This window comes from Euleptes europaea, chromosome 5 (genome assembly GCF_029931775.1).
Source record: "Euleptes europaea isolate rEulEur1 chromosome 5, rEulEur1.hap1, whole genome shotgun sequence".
Lineage (NCBI taxonomy): Eukaryota > Metazoa > Chordata > Lepidosauria > Squamata > Sphaerodactylidae > Euleptes > Euleptes europaea.
Window position 1 is genome coordinate 101,452,332 of NC_079316.1, and position 9,563 is coordinate 101,461,894.

The window sequence follows — 9,563 nt, forward strand, 5'->3', positions numbered from 1 at the left end:
GTAATTAGCAGCGCGTTCCAGGCTGAAGTGCCCTGCAGCTTTTTTTGAGTTTTGCATGCTGAACTGTCATTCAGGAAGTGACTGCGAAGCTGCCGCATACTTGCTTCGCATTTCTTAAGAGCCCCATTAACACAACCTTTTGTGTTCGCTCCGCCCTCGCTGTGAAGAATCCCCTCAAAGAAATATGCAAAATTCACTGAAGGGGACTTGGCTGGAACCACTTGAGTCAGATTGGGAGAGCCAGCCAATGTAAGCGCCTTCTCCCAAAATGCTGCCTTAAGCTTCAACGCCCTATCTGAGCTAGCCTTGGGTGTGAATTTAAGACAAATCTTACAGGCTTAGACATTGTGCTCCTCACCCAAGCAAAGAAGGCACAAGGTATGTTCATCAGTATGAGTAATTTTTGCCCTGTACTGTGTGCACTGTTTAAAAAGGCTTTTCTGAGCCATAATACCTGCACTCAAACTACTTTGTAGCAAAGAGGGGGCTTTTCAAAGTATGTTGTCTCACACCGACAATTTCTTCAGAGGAATACCGAAAAAACTCATGATGCCGAGCAACCACAGCCAGGACGACCTACTCCGTTGGCAGCAAAGGAGGAACTGAGGGGTGGGGCGCTGGACTGTTGACCAGGAAATGGTCACAAAGGGCTTGAGGCTGGGTCCAGTGCCCCTTGGAGTTCAAAAGCTAGAACACCATGCAAGGCAGACCTGCACATGTTCAGTTCCCAATGTGGGACTGCACAGAAGACTGATGATGAAAAATGAGTATCCAGCTTGCTGGGGGTAAAGTGTTGGTGACTGGGGAAGGCAATGGCAAACCACCCCATAAACATAGTTTGCCTAGTAAATGTTGGGATGTGATGTCATCCCATGGGTCAGTAATGACCCAGTGCTTGCTCAGGGGACTACCTTTACTTTTAGGGAAGACTGCCTTTTGCATATGGGCATGAATCACTGATCAGGGCTTGCCTTCTTCCAATCAGGATACATGCTCCAAAACTACTCAAGCAGGGACACATTGCACATTCATAGGAATCTTTTGAAAGGGTGTAAAAATGAAGCAGGCCTCCAATTTTAATTCAGACACAAATCGAATTCTCAGCTATCAGCTGTCTGAGAAATCTCGTGCAAACTGTGAAAGAGAGATTTCAGTCTCCATCAGACATTTGAATCTCAACTTATCTTTCTGAAAAGCAGATGCAGACTGGAGAAAGAAGATGGCTACTTCTGAGAGCCATCGTCTCTGTATAGGTATTGTAGGGTTTTAAACTGCTGCCTCCCCTCCCCAGCAAAAAAAAAAAAAAAAAGCCTACTTGATTCCAGATGACAACAAGACAAAAGGAATTAATGTGAACATCTCAGGGAACAACGGCTCCATCATACCCCCTTCAGGTCTCCATTTCTAGCCTAAGAACAACAAACTGTCTTCCAAATGGTTTCAATTCACCAAGGCAGACAGTTCCTGCTCTGATTCAATTACTAATCAGAAGGCTTTCTGCTTAGCTGTCAGTGCGGCTGTATGCTTCAGGTAAGCCAGCTTTGTAACCGGCAATAATTAGATGTAACAGCCAGACCCGTGGCAGGCCGTGGCTTATGAAGAAGAGGGGGCAGCTGGTGTGTTCTCTACAGCCCTCCAGTGCCGCTAATGTGGACAGGCATATAGGGCTGTGTTGCAGCTGCCAGCTCAGCAGGAGTCAGGTGACACAAGAGACCAATGGGGTTCCTTCTGGTCTTATAAACTCTCTGGCACTGGCATGGCTCCTCAAGGTGAGCAATGCATCCCTTGGGTAATGACTGGTCCCATCCCAGATGATGAGGATGATGATGAAGAAGAAGAGTTGGTTTTTATATGCTGGCTTTCTCCACGACTTAAGGAAGAATCAAACCGGCTTACAATCACCTTCCCTTCCCCTCCCCACAACGGACACCCTGTGAAGTAGGTGGGGCTGAGAGAGTGTGACCAGCCCAAGGTCACCCAGCTGGCTTCATGTGTAGGAGTGGGGAAAACAATCCAGTTCACCAGAATCAAATGCTTCTCATTTGGTCTCCTGGGGTCTGGATATTACAGCAATGTGATTTCCCAAATATTGAACCTGGAGTGGGTGGTGTTGTATCACTCAAGAAAGCCATGTTCTCAGTTTTTCCCCTTACAGGCAAACGTACAGGAGGGTCGCTTTTCTTATCAGATATCAGAATTGCAATTAATCGCAGGAAGAAGACTAATCAGGACTTAAATTTTCCTTCTCCACAGGAACATTGAGGTTCAGATAAACCTTTTCCTTCTACACCCAACACACCGTATTCCTCTGTTTTCTCCTCAATATATTGCCGGCCATTTTATCTGAACTCCTCTAATTCTGCCAAACTTTGCAAATGGTAACTCTTGTTTGGCCTTAATAAGGATACAGTCCCTGTCTCTGTCTGTGATTGCTATCTGTCCTTAGTATAAATTTCTATTTAAAAAACAGATCAAATTCCAAAAGACCGTATAAACAAAATAGAAACTGGCTGTCTCAAAGCCTTGGCACAGAATTTATTTCAGGCTACTTACGACAACAGCCTGTTTTTAAAAGCGCCTATTATTTTGCGTCAGACTTTGTCATGCTTTTCACAGTCATTACAAAAAAGAAAAGCTTTTCATCCCCTCCTTAATTACTGCAAAGAAGTTGGAGGCAATTTTTCCTCTGATCTTCTAATTTAAACCTCATCCATGGAAATGAGCAACAATGGGCTTGAGGAAATTATATTTTACAATTGAAATCAACAAGTTAAGTGACTGAGGCGGGATGCCAGCTTCTCCTCGGTCGACTAGCTACCATCAAAGGGACTCGATCAATTGTAAGGTCATTAAAGGACAAGAGCAAACACAATGGATATTGATGTCCAGGAAAACAACTCTAATTGGCTACACGGCCATTTTAATGGGAGAGCGGTTCTGGTGGGACGTGGCCCACCGCCTGCCCTCTCGGACGCGGAGGTCAGCTGATACATGAGAGTACATGACCGAATAACTACTCACTCGCCTGGTGGGTTTCAAAGGACTAGCAATTCATAATTGATCCCAGTGGGACGACAGGGTTCACTGAATACCAAGCAGATATTTGAATGTTTCATTATGGAGTCCAGTTGTCACCTTTGCACTGACAGAGCATTCAGCGTGCAAGTATTGCACAAGATTTCAGTACAAGGCAAAGAGACTGAAGATGGAAGTGCAAAAGGCTCCTTCTTGAATATGTTTGAGTTAAAGGCATCTAAAGGAAATGGCCAGAACTCTAAAACCAACTTTAGGCGCACCCCATGGGCTTGCACACCCCCATGAGAATTCCCTTTTTGCTGCGCTTGGGAGACTTCTGTGCCGTATTGAAAACTGACTTTGAAGTTTCAAAAGAAGTCTGTTGCTAAATCCACTTTCCGGGGCTCCCTTGGGCACACGGAAATAGTCACATAGTTCTTGACCCTGCCAGTAATTCTGAAGAACATTTCTTCCAATTATTTTTTTCATACCTTTTAATACCAATGATATTTTTATAGCAATACTAACTTCTCATGTTAACCAATCACTGAAAAAAAGAAAAGAAAATGGATTTGTGATGTCCAGGCTAATTATACAGACTTGTTTACAGCAATAGTCACTCTGTAGAATATCCTCCAACATTTCACAGAAAATAAATCTGAAAACCCCTAATTACCTATTGTCAAAGAGCTCCAACCAGTCTCCACCAGTTGGAGGCTGCTTTGGTTTAGTCAAAAGTTTCCCAAAAGGGACAAAACATTAAACTCCAGGCTTTCACCCCAAGTTTAATCAGTAGCTGCCACCAACCCTGGGGTCCAAAGGGTGAGCCTCCAGGCAAGGAGTCCAGGATACCTCCAGCCAAGCTCCAAAAGTTAAGTGTAACGCTTACCCTGCAAGGTAGAGGCCTGCCAGGGAAAGATTACACTCCCAAAACTGTCTTAGGTTCTTTTGGTAGGTGGTTTTTACACTCAAACAAGGCACTTAGAATTTAGGCTTGGAATCCCAAAATCAAAAGACACAATCCATTTAAAGGCTAAATTTATTTAAAAGAGTTATGCTGGTTTACAGGAAAGAAAAAGTCATGAAGTTTTAAGCAAGAAAATAATAAACTATTTAGCATAGCTAACTAATACATTCAAAAGCCTCTTTGGTTCAAAAGGATTGGCAAAGGTTTCTTCCATCAGGTTTTATAGTTACCAAGTTCCAAAGATGCTTCCAGCATTCAAGAGTTTCAAAAGGTTGTCCAAAAGGTTTCTCCAAGCAGGTCAGCTTGACCAGAGTTTCCCCTTCCAGGGCCAAAATCAAATGGGTTGTGATGCAGCCAGCACAGCTCTCCTGCTGTACCCCAAAGCGTGCATGATTTACTCAGGACTGATCTGTCCTTATATCCGTTTTCTCAAAAGGATGAGCTCATAGAGGCCAATTGAGAAAACAAAAGCTGGTAATTAATCTCTTGGTCAGAAATGCTGACTCCTTAATTGATGTGTTCAGGTGAGGAAGCTTACAGAACTACCTGCACCTGGACATTGTCATGATGGCTGACCGATTTGTTACTATGGCAATGCATGGCCTTGCATTCCAGAAAGGGGAGAGAAGGCTTTAACGAGCACCAGCTGGGGCTTACCTTACTCCCTCTACAGAAGCAGTTTTCAAAAGGAAACTTATTTTGCTGGTCTAAAATCCCAACCACATAATTCATAGGCTTCTAGGCCTGAACTCAAAAGAAATAATACAATCCAAGAAATTGAGGGACCTCAACTTCTTGACACCTATAGTCTCTTATTATCACACTAAAAACCAGGATATGAGCACACACACCCAGTACTACTTGGTTAAATGCTCCCATCTCCAACCTGTGAGAAGTTCAGAGACAGAGTTTACTTTCCATGAGATATGAGAGAACTGGGAGGTTTTTGGGGAGGAGCCTAAGGAGGGTGGGGTTTGGGGAGGGGAGGGACTTCAATGCCATAGAGTTCAATCGCCAAAGCGGCCATTTTCTCCAGTTGAACTGATCTCTATCGGCTGGCAATCAATTGTAATAGCTGAAGATCTCCAGCTAGTACCTGGAGGTTGCAATAAATAAACACTTCTGTGCAAATGCTAGTTCAACCCAAAAACACAGAAACACGTACGGATATCTATACCAATCTATACTACACAAAATTCCAATGAAGAATACAATATACAACATTCCTCCAACATAGAAATTGTATATTCAGGAATAAATAACAACAAGCCAAAGTGGAAAACGCCTCTTCAACCTTGAGTCTTACCTGTGACTTCAAGCTGTGAATAAGAAAGTACCTGGAGGTTGGCAACCCTACTGGCAACCCTACCAACCACTGAAGATGTGCAGCCATAATTTGGTTTGCTTTACTGAAGGGGGGGCAAGTTACCCCTCCCTTCGCCCTTTGATTCCCTCAGCAGTACCCTTTTTACTACAAGGGGAAGCGGTGAGGTTGCCAGGTCCCCCGCTCGGCTCTGGCGGGAGGTTTTTGGGGCGGAGCTGAGGCAGGGATTGCGCACAGCCGCCCCAACACGATCACATCACTTCCAGTTTACACCCGGAAGCACCACATTGCAACGGGCCTTTTACCACTCAAACCGGGAGTTTCAAACCGGGAGTTTGAGTGGTAAAAAGCCCGTTGCAATGCAGCACTTCCAGGGGTAAACTGGAAGTGATGTGATCATGTCGGCGTGGCCGTGCGCACACGCGATCCCTGCTTCCAAGCCAGGCGCTGGATTGGCAGGCAATTTCCCCCAATCTAAGTGACCTGGCAACCCTAGGAAGTGGCTTAGGTCAGCCACGGAGCCTGAGGCTTTGGGCAAAAATGCACGGTCGCTTTAGCCTCCTTTCTTCCCTGTTCCAGCCAGGATTCAGCCAGGATCGAACGCACATTCATGGAGAAGCAGCTGAGGATGATGGATGTGTTGTCTGTATTGATCCATGAATTTCCATGAATTTTCCTCTGAGAAGATAAAAGTATTTACCTGGGAATTTTCATTTCTGCAAAAGAAAAACAGGACATTGATGTGATAAGATTGTTATGTTTCTATATTACTCACCTTATGATCATTTATTGTTCTTGTAATCACTTGTTGTTTATTTGTTTGTTTGTTTCACTTAATATATTGAATTGCATTTAATTATTGTGCTGTGGTTTCTTTTCTTGCTAAACATCCAGGTGGTGGCTGGAGATCTCCAGGGATTACAACTGATGGCAACAGAGGTCAGTTCACCTGGAGAAAAGGGTGGACTCTATGGCATTATATCCCACTGAAGTCCCTCCTGTTCCCTAAACTCTACCACAACATCTCCAGGAGTTTCCCAACCTGGAGCTGGCAATAACATGCACCACAGCGGCCCCTCGCATGTGTCTAGCGTGTGCAGCATTACACCAGAGGCAACTTCCCTTCGTTCAGCAATGAAACCTGAAACCTGTAGAATGGCAATTCTAGTGTTTCATAATAATCACCTCCAAATTCTCAATAAAGTGCAAAAGTAGGGATGGCAAGTTAATAGACACGTGGGTGGGGGATCAGAGCAGTCACTGGTAAACAAACCAGTGAGTTGGGCAAAAATATAAATCCTTTTGAAGAATAATCACATCTCCTTTGAAATTTGGGAGGGTGATGCCTTCCCTAATGGTGTTCTTAAGTATGCCGCAGAACATTTCACAACCCTTCTAAACAAAAAAATACATACAAAACGGTAGGACATTTAACAAAACAAGCTTTTTTCAAATGACAGCAAGTGAGAGTTAATTTTAGCTGCTTGAATCGGTCGCCATTACGGCCACACAGAGGCATCTCCATCGATCCCACTTTCGACTGGAATGAGAAAAGAATACAAAAAAAGGGGGGGAAAGGGAACGCATCTCAAATCACCTCATTATCCACCTGAATGTACAAAAAAGGGAACAGGCCTAGAACAGTTTGTCTCCTTCAGCCAAATGGGTGACGTAGAAAATGCATGCAAACAAAATGTAACCGAGAGTCAGAGATCCATTTATTCAGGAAAGCTCTCTCTTGGATGGCTATATCCCTCGCCCGTTGTTACAGGCTGAGAAAAGATGGAGACTGTGAAATACAATTGGCAGATTAATTTATCAGGTCATGTTCGCATGATGGCAAAAAGGTCCGTCAGCGGAGCTGCCGTCTGACATGGGAACTTTAATACCCTGCAGCTCTGAGCTAATTTGTGTCTCTGGTGCAATTCATAATGTCAAAGAATAGCGGTCTGAACTGAGATGTCAAGATTTCTTTGCGGTGGACTTTCCGATTTAGGGACGCTTTGCTGTCTTTAGGTGCTTTATGGGCGGCAGAAATAAAGTTAATAGGAAGGGCTCCCAGAATTGTATACCCTGAGCAAGGTTCTCCAACCTGTTGAGCCTGAATGAGCACTTCTGAAAACAGGTAGTGGGCGTCACCACCAAATGGCTGCCATGGGTGGGGGGGGAGGCGCGATGCAGCTAATCACAGAATATCAAGAGGTGCCAAGCTGGTTCTAAATGGGCGCTCCCTGCAAAGGTGGTGCTTCCTGGTGACCTCCTGATCCAGTGAGATGAAGGAAAGCCAAGGCTGACTTCACTAAGGTGGCCAACCTCCAGATAGGGCCTGGAGATCTCCCGCTGTTATAACTGAACTCCAGACAATAGAGATCAGTTCCCCTGGAGGAAATTGCTGTTTTGAAAGGTGACCTATACAGCACTGTATCCTGCTGCAATCCCTTTCCTCCCCAAATCCCTCCCCCCCCCCAAAAAAAATCTCCAGGTATTTCCCAGCCCAGTGCTGGCAACCCTACTCTTCACTTTGGGGAACAACAAAAGGAGCACTGAGAAACACACTGGGGAGCAGATGGAAGGATTTCCACATACAGAGTGCGACTTTGCAGCAGGAGGAGGCAAGAAAGTCATGCTCCTAGGGTTGCCTACCCGCCTGGAAGAAAATGTCCTGTGCCTTTAATAGAGGCTTAATGATGTTTTTTTCCAGGTTATATTATTTACCTCCACCCCGTTTCAGCACATTAAGGCCCCTTTCAGATGACTGTTCTAAACCGGATGTCATCATGTTGGCCCATTTCCGAGTAAAGCGATACAGAGATGGGCGTTCACACAGCTCATTTCAATCCATCTGTGAGCCATCTCTAAAGCGCTCTGGCCAGTTCAAACAGTGCCGCTATTATTTCCCTGCCTTTTTTGGTGGCACATTCTTTTCTGGCTACAGCGACTGGCGTATCAATGGTGCTGCTATAGCACTATAGAGCTGTAGCGCTATAACGCAAATCATAGGGGGGGTTTTAAGCTGGAAAAGAACGTGGAAAAGAAAAAATAGCAGTCCTTTCAGAAGCGCTCCAAGCCATTCAGACAGCACACTGGAGCGATTCAGAAGCACAAGGAAGAACTGAAAAGGAGAGAAATCAGTTTTCTTTCAATGCGGCAGAGCCCCGCAATGTTGATGGGATGTAAACAGCTTTGTCTGAACAAGTAAAAAAAAACAGTTAGCAGCCAAGAGCCAAACTTGTTGTGTCTGAATTGACACAAAAAAAGTCTGTTAGCAACCCTCTGCTCAAGCAGGTTATAAGGGCAGTTTGAAAGGGGCCTAAGTCTCTGTTAAAGGGACATAATACTTTTATCCAGGCTGGTTGGCAACCCTACATGCAAATCCTTCTGTCTGCAGAAATGCTCTGGCAGATTCAAGTAGGGTCGCCTGGTCCCTCCTGGCCACTGGTGGGGGATGGGGGGGTAGGGTTGCCAGATCCAGGTTGGGGAACTCCTGGAGATTTGGGGACAGAGCCTGAGGGAAACAGGGAGCTCAGTGGGTAGGGTTTCCAGGTCCCTCATCACCACTGGTGGGAGGTTTTTGGGGTGGAGCCTGAGGAGGGCGGGGTTTGGGGAGGGGAGGGACTTCAATGCCAGAGTTCAATTACCAAAGCACCCGTTTTTCTCCAGGCAAACTGATCTCTGTCGGCTGGAGATCAGTTGAATTAGCAGGAGATCTCCTGCTACTACCTGGCAGTTGGCAACCCTATCAGTGGGGTACAATGCCATAGAACCCACCCTTCCATTTTCTCTAGGGGAATTGATCTTTGTAGTCTGGAGATGAGCTGAAATTCTGAGGGATCCCCAGATCCCACCTGGAGGCTGGAATCCCTAGAAGGAAGCCATTACCACCTGTATATTACTCCATAAAGGCTGCTACCTGAATGCTTGGGGTTGTGCACATTTGAACTGTGTGTGTATGTGCCCAAGCATGAGAGCCAGCATGGTGTAGCAGTTAGCGTGTTGGACTGGAATCTGGGGGGACCCAGGTTCAAATCCCCACTCTGCCATGGAAGCTTGCTGGGTGAGCTCGGGCCAGTCAAATACTCTCGGCCTAGCCAACCTCACAGGGCTGTTCTGAGGATAACATGAAAAGGGAAGAATGTTGTAAGCCGCTTTTGAGTCCCCAATAGGGAGAAAGGCAAGGATGTACATGAAGTAAATAAAAATGATACCCCATTAGCCAACTGCTGATAGTGTTTTTTGCTTTAAATACAAACATGCTTC